Raw genomic sequence first — 15525 nt, 5'->3', positions numbered from 1 at the left:
CTAGGACCCAATCTCCTGGTTGGATGTTGTGAACAGCAAAGTCCAAAGGCAGGGTCTGTGCCAGCTGAGCTTCCTGTCAAGGAGATCTCACAAGAGACAGTATCCTGGCCACATATTGTTTTAAATATACATCACTTATCTCTATGCCCCCACTAGGCTGGGAATTATAAGGGTAAGGAATTCCAAACATCAGCTCAAAGGGAGATAATTGAATATCTCCCCTGGGTCTAGCCCTTATCCTTGCTAAAGCCAGTGGCAAGAGCTGTACCCATGGCATCTTAGTTTCTATGACTAGCTTCAAAAGGTGTTTCTTTATTTCTCCATTCATCTTCTCTACCCAGCCAGAACTCTGGGGATGCCAGGGGATGTGGAGATTGTATCTTATCCTTAGAGCAGTCATAACTCCTTGAAGAATTTTTCTTGTAAAATGAGATCCCCTATCTGAGTCTATTGCTTCTATAATCCCATACCTTGGAATTATTTCTTCCAAAAATACTTTAAAAGCTGATCCTGTAGTTGCTGAAATGGCAGGAAATGCTTCTGGCCACCCTGTTAACTGACATACTATTACCAGAAGGTACTTAAACCTTGCCACTCGTGACATTTTGGTGAAATCCACCTGGCATCTCTGGAAGGGACGGATAGCCCAAGGCCTCCCTCCCCTGGCAAGTTTCTTTGTAACTCTGTTATTGGTTTTAGCACAAATCAAACAACCTTCAATAGCTGGCTTTGCCAGGGTAAAAAGACCCACAGCAGCATACATTTTGAGGGACACTTCTGCCAGTCCTTGGGACCCCCAATGGCTCCCTTCATGGAGTTGTTTTAATAACTGTAAGGCCAGAGCTTTTGGCATCCACTGTTTACCATCCCTTGTAAACTAATTACCCCATTTTTCCTCTGCCCCGCTCTTTTTAATTATCTCAAGTTCTTCTGGTGAAAAAGACAGTTTCTCTGGCAGTGATGCAGTTACTGGGAGCAAGGGGAGGATCTTAGAGATTTCTGGTGACAATGCAGTTTTTCGAGCTTCTTCATCAGCCAGTCAGTTTCCTATTGCCTCCTCTGAGCACCCTGTTTGGTGCCCCTTAATGTGTATTACTGCTACCCTTTTTGGTAAGTTCACCACCTCTAATAGGCGAGAGATTAAGTTCTCATGAACTAACTTCTTTCCCCTGCAGGTTAATAAACCCCTCTCTTCTTATAGTTTCCCAAACACATGTATCACCCCATATGCATATTTAGAGTCAGTAAAAACATTCACTGTCTTATCCCAGTATAATTCACAGGCTCTCACAAGCGCAAACAGCTCTGCTGTCTGAGCTGAGCAGGTGAGTGGTAACCTCTCCCCTTCATTTAATTGCTTTTTATTCACGATCGAGTATCCTGTAAATCATTTCCCTTCTATCACTCTTGAAGACTCATCAATAAACACATTTTTTTCTTCCTCTTGTTCCCACTCAAAGGCAAAATACTCTTTACTATCATCTGTAATCGAACACCCCCAGAAAGCATCCTTTAAGTCCAGTACTGAATAATACTGATGTGAAAAAGGGATCTGATTCAGGATTGTATAGGGATCCGGAACTGTGGGATGCCTTGATTTGACAATTTCATTTATTATTCTGAAATCCTGCACCATTGTGTTGGTTCCATCTGGTTTCTTAACCGACAGGATAGGAGTGTTATAGGAAGACATACACGGCCTCAAAAAAACCTTCCTTTAGCAGGGACTCAATGACAGGCTGTAACCCTCTCTTTCCCTCCCTTGAAAGAGGGCGTTGCTTTTTAGACACCACTTGTCCTGGTTGTTTCAAAGTAATTTGGAGAGACTCTATGTCTAGTTTTCCGTATTTTCCTGGGGCTGCCCACACTTCCGGATTTATTTTAGCATAAGCCTTCTTAGACATTTTACACAAAGATATCACAGTGTTGAACTCTGTGTTGTTTTTTACAATACTAATTTGCATTCTCACTTTAGCCATTAAATCCTTTCCCAGTAAATTACAATCACAATTAGGAATGAACAGGAATTTGTGTATTTCAAACTTGTCCCCCACATCTATTATCAGCTGTTGAATAAAATACACTCGCTCATCCTTTGTACTCACTCCTTGAATGACTAATGATCTTTTTGATAATTACCCCCCCTTAGGTATAAAATTTGAAGTGGATTGAGAGGCCCCTGTATCTACTAGAAAACACACCTCCTCTCGATCTAGACCCACCTTAAAAGTTATCAAGGGCTCCTGAGTGGTGGATCCTTGATATAATGGGAGCCCCTGACACCCCTAACAATCCATTTCCATTATCCTCTGGACTTCCTCCTCCTGAGGGTCCAGCTGTTTCTGCGGACACTCCCTTTTCCAGTGCCCTTCTGCCCGGCAGATAGCACACTGATCCCTTCCCAACTGTTGTTTGAGCTGGCTCTCCCCTGCCAAGGAGGGAATGCCTCTGCCACTTCCCTGTGGCTGACCCCGTCCCCTCTGTCGCGGGGGACCCCTTGGACTCTCTTGTTTATCTTTCCGTGGCTGCAAAAACTCTGCCATCATCTTTGCCTTAGCCTTTACCTTTTCCTCATCCCTCCTTACATATATCTGCTGTGTTTTTCTAACTAGTTCTTCTAGAGGCTTGTTCTGCCACTCTTCATCTTTCTGTACCCCTTCCTTATGTCAGGCCAGGCCTTTGTAACAAATTGTACCTTCAACAGTGTGTCAAAGGCTCCTCCCTCTGGATCCATCCCCCATGTTTCCGCAAGGCCTCTCTAATCCTCTCTAACCAATGAGAGGGGCTTTCATGTTTCTCCTGTTCCAAGGACATAGCCTCAGCTATGTTGTTAGTTCTGGGAACTGCTGATTTAATTGCCCTAATCAAATAAACACGGTAATCGCGGAGGCGAGCCAGACTGGTCTCCTCATTTGGGTTCCACTGGGGGTCCACCTGGGGGATGGCATCATCCACTGTAGGTACATTAGGTACATTAGGTCCAGCCCCCCTTGCTGCTTCTGGATGTTCATCCTTCCACAGCTGCCGAGCTTTCTGCAAAATCATTAGTTTCTCTGATGACCCAAACAATATCCCCAGGAGAAAATCCCAATCCTTCCATGTATAATCTGCATTTCCCAAATATTCTTCTATCTTTTCCCCCACCCCTATGGGATCATCCAAATATCGGGGTAATTCTTTTTTCAACCCCCTTATATCCTGGGTAGTAAGTGGTACAATTACAAACCCAAACCCTCCCCCTTGATCCCCCAAAGGAACTTGGCGGAGTGGCATCTGGTGTATCCCTGTCTCTTGGGTCCGGGGGCCTTCTGATGTGCTCAGTTGATTTCCTCTTCTAGTTTTATGTGGTGGTATGATAGACTGCTCCCTTCCCCCTACACCATTCTTATTCTCAGGTGGGGCCATAGGAACAACATTCCCCTGATCCCTTTGCTCTGGGAGTTGAGGATATAGGGGACCTGCAGCTGGTCCTCGTTCAGCTGGCAACACTGGAGGACAAGACAGGGGAAGGTGCTGAAGAACATCCCAATTCTCACCAGTTCCTCCTTCCTCCTTTTTTTCCTCTTCTCCTTTTTTCTTTAACACATAGATTTCTTTTGTTGCTTGTCTAAACCATATCGATCCACATTCCCTTTCAATCCATCCTTTCTAATTCTCCTCTAAATACTTCAACAAAATTCTACACAAACAAATTCTATCTGTTCTGTAAGGTGGCCACATAAGCCCCTTTGGCAACTTATACTCCGGCCACACAAAATAACAATATTTTACTATCATTTCTATAGTTACCTCTGTGTGAATGCATAGTCTGTCCCAAGACCTCAGCATTCTCCCCAAGGGTGTCTCTGGGGGTATTATGGGATCGTCATCCCTTTTGCCGGGGCCCCTTCTCGGCTTTACCCGAGCAACCCTCCATGGGTGCTGTGTTTCACCTGCGCTACCCTCCATGGGTGCCCCTGTGCTACCCTCCAGGTTTGCTCCCCGAAGATCCCATTTTACTCACCGGTGAGATTTTCAGTGGTCCTTCCCTGCGGACTCTTCACGGACCCCCCTGGTCCGCCACTCCTCTGTCTCCTGGACACTCTCGGGAACCCAATCGATCTCCCAGTGCCGGCTGCCACCAAGGGGAGCTGATCACCCAAACTTGGTGAGGCGCCTTCAGCTCCGCATTGGGCTGTCCTTCCTCAGCTGCCCCCTGTGCCTTGCACTTACTCTCAGGGTCACCCCAGTGCCCGTTCATCCCCAGTGCCAACGCTGTGCTGGGTGTTCCAAGGAAAGTCTCTGCGATCCATCCTGCCAGCGGCGCTCCCTGGAGTCAGTGCATTGCCCTCATTACACAAGCTCGCTCGGGAGCCTCCAGCGCCCCTGCCGGCCGTGCGCGGAACTGCACCAAAGGGCAAAGTGTGGCCGAGAAGCGGCTGGGGCTGGGTTCGTGTCCTGTTTGCCGTTAATGTCGCACTTGGTGTTGTTTGGCTGCTTTGTGGCACATATGAGTAAATAACTGATATTCCGTTTCTCATATCTTTGCTTGAGAACCTCTAATTTCAAAATTATAATATTTTGGAGGGAAGAATTTTACATTTTCCATTGCAAGGGAGGCTCCTGCCTTCCTTAGCCGACCCCTGCCTTTCAAACCCAAACACCTCCATCTCTCTGTGCCACTGTGTGGGGAGGTGGGAGAGAGGGAACTGGGGGGTAAAGTGGAGCACAGGAAAGAGACAGTAGTGTGAGAAAGGTGTATTTTTAGAATCTGCTGTACTTCTCATTCCCTCGCTCTGATTTGTTTGCTAATAAATTCAACCAATTTCCCTAGTCTGCACCTGATATGCCCATGATGGATGAAAAATTTCTTGCTGCCTTTATTGAGACCCTCGATCCTTTCCTGATATGTTTTGTTGACTGCCCAGGGTGAGGAGGAGAGGGGCAGAGCAGTTTTGCTGGCACCAGACACCTGGCCAGGCCCAGCCCACCCCAACAATTCCTGCCATAATTCCTCCTCCACGATTATCCAGCCCCACGGCAGGCCCAGCCACCTGGACAGACAGCTCCAGGAGTTTGAAGTGGGCAAAATGGGCCGAGTGAGAAGAGACAGGTGGTGCCAGTGGGTGAAATGTCTTTGTTGCGAGCTGGCAGGGAGAGGAGGAGGAATAAAGTGGTGCAAAATAAATGGGAGAGAAAGAGGGACAAGGCTGGAGCAGTGGAAGGCAGTGGGGATGGCCATGGGGCAGGCGGGCATTTTGCTTTCCACCTCTGTGGGAAGAAAAAACAGAACTGTCAAATCCATCCAGGAAAAGAGGGGAGAAATAGCAGGTGGTGCATATCACCAACAAATTGGATTCATTTGATCTGCCTGAACTCAAAAACCCGAGTGACTCTGAGCACTGCCACACACCAGCCACTGCCAGCACCATGATGTGTCTTGCCCTGCCCCTCCACTGGCTGCAGCAGCCACCTGGGCCTGTTGAGACCCCCAGAGGCAGATTCCCCGGGGCTGCAGTTCTTCAAAAGCTTCACTGGCATGGGGCCTTTTTTCTTAGCGTGTTTTTTTGGGGACAGGAGCAATCTCTCCTCTCCTCTCCTCTCCTCTCCTCTCCTCTCCTCTCCTCTCCTCTCCTCTCCTCTCCTCTCCTCTCCTCTCCTCTCCTCTCCTCTCCTCTCCTCTCCTCTCCTCTCCTCTCCTCTCCTCTCCTCTCCTCTCCTCTCCTCTCCTCTCCTCTCCTCTCCTCTCCTCTCCTCCCTCGACAGTGGAGCTCAGAGACGCTTCCAGCACAGGTGGGACCTGAGGTCGGTTGTGCCCCTGTTTGGGGCTCGCTGCAGGCAGAAGGGGCTGCGGTGGGCTGGAGGGGCTGGTGAGTTCCTTGTGCCAGGTTCCCCTGTGTCCCCCCTGCCCTGAGATTGCAGAGAGCAGCTGCCCATGGTCACAGAATCACTGGGTTGCAAGACACCTCCAAGACCATCGAGTCCAACCCAACCCTAACAACTCAACTAAACCATGGCACTGAGTGCCCCATCCAGTCTTTTTTTAAACACATCCAGGGATGGTGACTCCACCACCTCCTCGGGCAGACCATTCCAGTACTTTATCACCCTTTCTGTAAAAAACTTTTTCCTAATACCCAAGCTATATTTTCCTTGGTGCAGCTTGAGACTCTGTCCTCTCGTTCTGTCAGTTGCTGCAGGGAGAAAGAAACCAACCCCCACCTGACTACAGCCACCTTTCAGGGAGTTGTAGTGAGTGAGAAGGTCATCCCTGAGTCTCCTTTTCTCCAGGCTAAACAACTCCAGCTCCCTCAGCCGTTCCTCACAGGGTTTGTGTTCCAAGCCCCTCACCAGCCTCACTGCCTCCTCTGGATGTGCTCAAATATCTCAACATCCATCCTAAACTGAGGGGACAGAGCTGGACACGGCACTCAATGTCCATCCTAAACTGAGGGGACAGAGCTGGACACGGCACTCAATGTCCATCCTAAACTGAGGGGACAGAGCTGGACACAGCACTCAATGTCCATCCTAAACTGAGGGGACAGAGCTGGACACAGCACTCAATGTCCATCCTAAACTGAGGGGACAGAGCTGGACACAGCACTCCATGTCCATCCTAAACTGAGGGGACAGAGCTGGACACAGCACTCAATGTCCATCCTAAACTGAGGGGACAGAGCTGGACACGGCACTCAATGTCCTTCCTAAACTGAGGGGACAGAGCTGGACACAGCACTCAATGTCCATCCTAAACTGAGGGGACAGAGCTGGACACAGCACTCAATGTCCATCCTAAACTGTGGGGACAGAGCTGGACACAGCACTCAAGGTGTGGCCTCACCAGTGCTGAGCACAGGGGAAGAATGACCTCCCTGCTCCTGCTGGCCACACCGTTCCTGATCCAGGCCAGGTGCTATTTGGCCTTCTTGGCCACCTGGGCACACTGCTGGCTCATGTTCATGGCTGTCACCAGTATCTCCAGGTCCCTTTCTGCCTGGGCACCGTCCCCAGCCCAAAGCATTGCAGGGGGTTGTTGTGGTCAAAATGCAGGACTCGGCACCTGGACTTATTAAACATCATCTTATTGGTCTCTGCCCATCCATCCAAGCATTCCAGGTCTCTCTGCGGAGCCCTCCTCCCTTCCAGCAGAATGACATAAGCTCCCAGCTTAGTGTCATCTGCAAAATATCTAGTGAAAGACTCAATACCCTGCTTCAGGTTGTCAATGAGAATATTGAACAGAGCTGGCCCCAGCACAGAGCCCTGAGGGACACCACTGGTGCCTGGCTGCCAGCTGGATGCAGCACCGTTCCCCACCACTCTCTGGGCCCGGCCATGCCGCCAGGTCCTAACCCAGCAAAGAGTGCTCCTGTCCAAGCCACGGGCTGCCAGCTTTTCCAGGAGTGTGCTGTGAGAGACAGTGTCAAAGGCCTTGCTCAATCCCAAATAGACAGCATCCACAGCCTGTCCTCCATCCACCAGGTGGGTCACCTGGTCATAAAAGGAGACCAGGTGGGTCCAACATGACCTACCCCTCCTACACCTGTGCTGGCTGGGTCAGATACCCTGGCTATCCTGAAAGTGCTGCCTGATGGCACTCAGTATAAACTGCTCTGTGACCTGACTGGGTACTTGTAAGGATCCTCCTTGCCCGGATCCCTGGGGACGAGCCAGTGCCACAGCACCGATGGCTCATCCCGGTTGCTCTCGGTAGGACAGAGTTGGCTGCTCTGTGCCGGGGACAGTTCCCAGCTGTGCAGCACCTCTCATCATGTCCCTTTCAATGGGTCATCACTGCAGACAAACTCCCAAGACATCAGGAATGTTGAAAAAGCCTTTCGGAGATCAGCCTCAGGAACAGCTTTACACCCGCGGTGATGGCAGCTCTCTCTAACAAGTTGAGAAAATGAGGCCAAAATGGTGTCTATTCAAGGCTATTTAAATCTCATTTATCCAATAAACAGTTGACATCTATATTATTTATGTTTCTAATCCAATTATGATCACCTGAAACCCGCAATGGGGACTTCTTTCACCCAATTACAGAAACACACCGAGGTTCGTGAAGAAGGAAGAACAAGGTGCAAAAAGACAACTAATCCACACCCAAAGTTCTCCATCTTGACTTCCATATATCACTATACACTTGTTGAGGGTTAAGTTTCCTGTAGGATTTTTCCCCCCCATAAGTTGCTAGGAGACTAAATACTGATAGTTAAAGGGTGCTCAACCCAGACAAAGGAAGTTGATCACTTAATTTTGGGGAAGGGAAAAAGCTCCCGGGAGCTGAGGGTAGTGGGGTCACTGCTCTCGGTTTTCCGGGGGGACGGTCGGGCGACTGGTAGCTGCGTGGAGTCCACGGTTAACGGAGGAGTCTGGTCCTGGGAATTCTATCATCTGTTGGAGCGCCCAGGAATTTGGAGTTTCTTCGCTGCCCTGCTGTATTTTGGGTCAGCCCGGGTCCAGCCGCTGCGGGTTCTCCGGCATTGCTCACTTTGCCTGCCAGGACACCCCACTGCCTGCCGAGGACAATCCACCGCTTCCAGCCATCAGCGCCGGAGTTTCCACCGTTTGCCCCTCGGGGTTCTTGGTTCTGTTTTACTATCATTATAATTGCTGTTGTTGTTTGTCTGTCCTGTTATATTTACTAGTAAAGGACTGTTATTCCTTTCCCCATAGCTCTGACTGAAAAGTTTTGTTTTTTTAATCTTCCGAATTATAATAACATGGAGGGAAGGATTTAAATTTCTCATTCCTAGAGAGGCCTGCCTCTCCTTAGCAGACACCTGTCTTTTCAAACCAAGACAACACTAAAATCCCAAATCTAAGTTCTTCACCCTGTGAGATCACTCAATACTATCCAAACTACATCCCCATGATCCCAGAACTATCACTCATATTTGGAAGCCTGTTTTAAGGCCTCAGGTCAAATGCAGTGCTACCCTGAAGTTCTGTGCCTGTCAGCACAGAGAGTTCAAAATTCTCAGCATCAAGATTTCCCAGAGTAATCTCCATCTTTTGGGGGAGGAGGGGGCACTGGGGTGGGACAGGGGGCACTATTCCTTTCCCAGTGCTCCTCAGATCCCTCTCAGTGCTCCTTCTTGTTCACTCCTGGTGCTTCCACTATCCCTCCCAGTTCCCTCAGAGCGTTCTCAGTGCTCCCAGTTCCCTCCCCTGTTCCCAGGTTCTCTTCCAGTGCTGCCACTGGGAAAACACGGGGGAGCACTGCGCGGTCTGCTCTCGAAGAGGCAAGACTTCAGCTGTGCGGAGAGAAAACCCGACTTGGGCAAAGCATTCCCTGCAGAGACCTCCTGCAGGAAGGGCTCTCCTCCTCTTTTGACCACAGAGGCTGCTGAGTCTCCAGTGTTGACTCCAAAACGTTCAAGCTCCGAGTCCGACTGCCAGAAATTGTATTGGCCCCACTTCCCAGCACAACAGCCCGAGCTCACACGTCGGAGGGAGCAGTGCAGATTGAATAATTAATACTCCTGGGTGCTGTTTTATCTTTAAACTACTCACTATCACAGAAGAGCAAAACCCTCAAAGAGGATGGATTTCTCTTGCTGGCACAAGAAGAGAAGGAGTAATCTGACAGGAATATTCTTCATCCTTGTGCCCAGGCTTTGTCAAGACAATCCAGCTCCTGCGCTTCGGGAAATAACAAGTGGCTTATAAGAAGTGACTTTGATGTCAGTGAGCATCTTATTATGGATTAATCTCGCACTGGAAAACAATCTTCATACCCTACTGTGCTCTGTCTCTCTCTCTTGGAGCACTGGCTCTGTTTTTGCCTCAGCTAGCTTGAGAGAGAAACCACAGCTGGAAAGATTTTTTTCCTCAGGGCCTTAAAGATCCCAGAGAGGCTGAAACCTTTTCCTATAGAGAGAGCAATGGCAAAAGTAAAGAGTCTGCCCTTGGTTCGGGGGGAATCATGGCTTTATTCAGTCTGTGGTCCTGCCCCCGCAGGGTACAGAGCCCAGTCCAGTCCCTGTCCCAAGCCAAGAGAGTTTTTGCTAGGTGGTCTCCCGGCTTTTATCCAGGGGGGATGGGGCTAGAGGCAGGGAGAAGCCACTACCCAATCAGGGATAAGGTGGGAGTGGAACAGAGTTGGATTACATTCCAGTGTGAAAGAATGGGAGGGGAAAAGGAGCTGGGACAAACCTCGGGATGATACATTTTCCAGGGGAACAGTGTGGTACAGAAGAAACCATTACAAAACCCAATATAAAAATAAAATACAATATAAACTCAAACAATGCACAACAACACTACTGCTCTTTGTATCACCCAAAGAGTTTGGAGGCTGCTGCCCAGTGAGCTCCTGAGTTGTACCTTCCTTGTCAATCTTATCAGCCCCTTGTTTAATTGTAAAAATCTAAATAAAATGCAGCAAGCATCAACACAGCACCTCAGGACTTGCATATCTCTTCCAAACCAAGAAAGAAAAGTGTGTTTCTCCCAAACGACAGAGTTAAAAAGCTCATGTTATCTACATATATTTTTAAAAAGATAGGAAGAAGAGTAAAGTATCAATTACTGTGCCAGAGGTGCTCCCATCTCTTTCTGTTCTCTTCTTTCACTTGTAGCATCTCTAAGAATACTTAAAAATATATATAAAAGTAAAAACATATTGAATTTTAGCTGAACGAGAAACAATCTGGCTGCTGGCTTGTGGCACTCCACTGCCTGAGTTTCCAGTTAGGGGAGTTCATCCCCTCCGCAGTTATGAGCCAGATCCCAAAGTACTGAGCATTGGATTTTAGCATTTTTTAAAATTGAATTGTAAGAGAAGCTTCTGGGAATGGCCATGCTGCGGGCACATCTGTGGGATTTCATCTGTACAGCTCTCTAAGCTCAACTCGTATCTTTTCCTCTAGTTGCTGGCTTTGGCTCGTGCATTTCTTGAGGGGATGGCCCTGCACTGAGCAGAGCACGTATTGACCATCAAATAAACAGCTTCTGTCCGTGTGGATCTATCCTAAATGGACCATTTCCCAAAGTAATTCAAGTGCCTTAATTTCACTTTAATGGCTTTTTAATGGCTTTGAAAGAAACCTGTTTTAATACACTCCATTTCTAAACAAATAGTGCACAAGGCTCCTTCACTCCCTGCCAGTTTTATTCTTTGACCCTTGGAGAAAGGCTGGAAAGCAGCAAAGAACTTGTTAAGCACCAACGACTTAATTGAATATTTTAATTGACAGCATAGGCAGAGCCTGACTTTAAAACCTGAACTAAAGAGCAGTTGCTTTGCCAATGGACAAGATTAGAAAGGTTTCCTTAGCAGTAGTTGAAATTACAAAGTAAGGGAGAGGACAGAGCATGGAGTGGGGGAAAGAAAGGGGAAACCTTCATTTGCACAGTGGGTTTTTAACCATCGTGGTCTCATCTCAAGGACTTGTAGAAACCGTTCTAATCTCAAGAAAGGAAAAGCTTCCTGGGTATTTTTTATTTCAGCAGGAGCCTAAGGAAGTCCTCAGCATCAGGAGATTGGGATAACTGCAAGGCTGTTTCCTTGAGCAAAGGGAGCAGAGTGTGCTCTTCAAAGCCACACCTTCACCCACAGCAGCCAGAAGGTAGAAGAACAAGGATACAGCAAAGCCTTAATTGGGGAACAGCTTATCAAGGGATTTCTAAGGAGAGAAGAAGGTCCGGGAAACAGGACCTGGAAGGTGAGAGAAGGCAATCGGGAGGCAGCTGAGGCCTCTTCAAACTGGAAAAGAGAAAAGAAGGGAAGAGAAGGGAGGAGGAAAGAAAAGTCTGGGACTAAATTCCAACTCAGCTGGGGCTGGGTTTAAAGGTAATAGAGGGAAATTGCAAAAAGAGGAGACTTCTCTATGGCAGGAAGGAACTGGAATAAATGCACTATAGAAACTGAGAAATCTCAATCATCACCTTGCTCTCTGCAAAGGGATCAGCCCTTCATTCCTCATGGCAAAGCCAGGCACAGGGAATTGAGCCAGACTACCTCCCCAGATTCATCCCAGCCCTATTTTCCAAAAATTCCACAAAAACATAATTGTGCATTAACACAATAAAGTCTTTATTTTCAGCTTCTCAGGCTTTGAGGTGCTTCAGATTGAGATGCAAATCCAGGTCCCACCACTTTGCTGTGCTCAGACTTTCCCCCTTTCCCTGACTCAATCCCTTGAGCAACAAAGGGAGCCAGCTAAGCCAGGGGCTTTTTGTTTGTTTGTTTGTTTTGTTTCAGGCAGACGGTAGGGGGGAAAAGAAAAGAAAAGAAAAAAAAAAAAAAAAAAAAAAAAAAAAAAGGGCGGTTGTCCTGAAAGTGCAGCCTGGCAACCTCCAGACAATAAAACACAAAGCACACAGACAGTGTCTTGCAAGTGGAGGGCTCACAAGCCTCTCCATGGGGCTGGTAGGGAGTAGCTCTTTTTATACATATCACAACAGCCTCATCCTCAGTGTGGACTGTTTTCCTCCCCAAAACACATAGGTATATGCTTGCATGGGAAATTCCTAAGCAACTCTTAAAAAAAAAGGTGGGGGCATTTATGCCTTACAGACCTAGCTTAGGTGAGCTGGCCTAAAAAATACATATATATATACACACACACACACATATATATGTGTGTGTGTGGTCCAAAACCAGACCTGTAAATATATATTTATTTAGCTTCAAACCTTTCAAGCCCCAAAATTAACTGAGCAGAATTAATCTTTTTCTTTTTTCTTAAAGTTGTCTGGTTTTTAACTGGTTAATCCAAGCACCAGTCATATACTTTCCTTGCTCACAGGGCAGGTGATTCCTGCAAAGCTGGAATAAAAATCATCTCCTAAGGTGTTTGTCATGTAGGAAAAGCAGGATATTTGCTCAGCATTGCTCCCCTTATCTCACAGCATTTAGGTGATGAATTCTAAGGGCAGACCTCAAGTGCCCAAAATACCTCCCCAACAAAAGCTATTGCACATGAAGAGTCACAGAACACATCTCACCCACCTCAGAGCCGTGTGCCAATGCAAAGCAGGAGGAAGAGGGAGATATTTTGGGAATAGTAATAGCTCCTTGGATGATCCACAGTGGCACACAGCACATGGAGATGAGCTGTGGTGGCCCAGTACTGGTGAGTGCTCTCACCAAGAGAGTGTCTCTAGAAGGATTTGTGTCGGGTGTTTTCCCCGAGATTCAGGTGGTTTTAGAGTCTTTTGCCCTCTGCAAAGCTCTGAGCCAAACGCAAAAAAGAAACGGAGTCTTCAGGTTCTGATTTTTCAAGGTTGCATGCTTTGTTTATTTTTTCTTATCTTACAATTTTCTCAGTGCCCAACAAAGTTCTGTGCAGCTGCTCGGGCATCTGGCGACTCCCCCCGGACTGGGCTGTCTCTATCTTTTATACTAATTGTTACATGTCCTTTATTTATCATTACTTGCCAATACCTATCACTCATACTGAAAAGGTCATCCCTACTTTGACCCAATCTCTTTAAATTCCTTTGTGCCACCATCACTGCTGAAATGGAGTGAGGGAAGAAGAAAGAAGAAGCAGGAGACAATGCCCCAAATCCTCCATCTTGCTCCCATTCACTTCCATACTAAAAACCCAAACCTACTGTTTTGTCACCCTGTGATAGGCTAAATTCCTATCTTTCACACTTTTGTGGCTTGCAATCCTTCCCACAGTGCAGGAAGCCTTTCCCATGGACTGGGATCAAAGCCAATGTCCCTCTGAGCTCTGGGCTGGGGTCCCAGACCCCCCTGTCCAAGTCTCTGACCCTCCAGGGCAGCCAAAGGAGTGCCCTGGACTCCAACAGATTTGAGGTTGGGTCCTCACAAAAATCTCCATCAACACTCTCCAGGGCACCAAGGGCACAGAGAAGCCTTGGATCCATCCAGAACCAGCAGAAACAGAACAGAATTCAACTGTAACATAGCCTAAAAAACCCATCCACTTTCAAGGCTGAGCTTAAATAGGCTCCCAGCCCATGGGTGTGGGTGGAGACCACAGGTGAGGCTCATTAGGGTCATTAAAGTTCATTAGGGCTCTCAGGTGCTTATTGGATATACCTGGGGCCTCTTGACCAGTATGTCCCACACAGCCCCTGGAAATCTCTCTGTTCAGGGATTTTGCAGACTTTTGAGTGCTACCAGTACAATAGTGTGGGAACTGCACATTCCTTCAGTTTTTCTCTTAGAGGGAAGGATTGATGCAACTTGTTGGTAGACTCAGTACTTTCCCTACCACTGCAATGGCAAAAAGGAAGGTGACAAGGCAGGGAAGGATGCTGGAGGGAGGGGGCAGGATTTTGGAGTTGAAGATCATTTACAAGAGAAGAAAACTGAGGTTTGCAGGCTTTGAGGTAATAGCCCATGTTGCTCCCATTCTGCTTCCATCCTGCTTCCATCCAGGTGAGTGCAGCCTGGCCACCCTTTGCCAAAGTCCACCCTGATGTCACAACTCAGTGGCAAGGTCCCTGTGTGCCTCTCCGACCTGGGCACGGTGACCTGGTCACACTGACCGCCCCTGCTCTGCTCTGCCCATGGGTTTCAGGGCTGCCACACCAGGTCCTGCAGCCAAAATCCCCCATGGTGATCCAGCAGCCAGGGCCCTTCACTGGAAAGAAATGGGAGATCACATTTCCCTTGGGTGATACACAAGGGGCTGGAGAGATTCCAGCAGCACTGATTTTAGGACTGTGCATCTGTCCACAGGTGTCCAAAGTTCCATAAGGCACCTTTCCAAGAGCAAGGCAACCCCAGATGGGTTTGAGAAGATTGCTTCACAAAGTTTTATAACTCCCTCTGGTATCTTCTGCTTTATTGCTTTTCACAGATTCTCTCAGTGACAGAAGAAGAACCAGGTTTGGAGAGAGAAAAACCAGGTTTTCTCCCAGTTTTCCACATCCTAGTCCTAAAAAATCTTGGCAGCCAAGCCTAAATAACCAACCTGCCAAAATTCAGTTCCACTTTGAGGCCTCCTTATCAGCAGGTTTTTTTTCACAGGCTATTTCTGTTTGCCTTTCCTCTCCAGGTATTGTATTGAGCTGCAGGCAGAAAACATTCTGGGACATTACCTTCGGGGCTCAGACCCTCCACAACCACTTTACTCTGAAATACTTTCTTTTTCCCCCACCCTGGATAAAGCTGTGTTCAGCAGGACTTTCATCCTCTGGTGCGCTTTGCTCTCACATTGCACTGCAGAGCACAGATCCCCCAGAGCCATTTGTTTGTATTGTTAGGAAACTTAAAAATCATCCAGTTTCAACCCCCCTGCCCTCTGCAGGGACACCTTGCACTATCACAGGCTGCTCCAAGCCCCACCCATCCTGGTATTGGACACTTCCAGGGATCCAAGGGCAGCCACAGCTTCCTCTGGGGAATCAGAGGAAATCTTCCTATCACAGGGGATTGAAAGAAAATGGTCTTTAAGTTCCCTTCCAACTCAAACCATTCTATGATTCTATAAAAGATAAATGAAAATACTAAAAAGAAGAATATTCTTCAAGCTAAGTGTAGAATATTTGTCCCTAAAGACCACCAGAAGACCAAGTGAAGATGCCACCACATATGGGAAACCTATAACTGGA

The sequence above is a fragment of the Hirundo rustica genome, chromosome 8, assembly GCF_015227805.2.
Source record: "Hirundo rustica isolate bHirRus1 chromosome 8, bHirRus1.pri.v3, whole genome shotgun sequence".
NCBI classification, from domain to species: domain Eukaryota; kingdom Metazoa; phylum Chordata; class Aves; order Passeriformes; family Hirundinidae; genus Hirundo; species Hirundo rustica.
The sequence above is the reverse complement of the archived record's forward strand: the minus strand, read 5'-3'. Positions refer to the sequence as shown.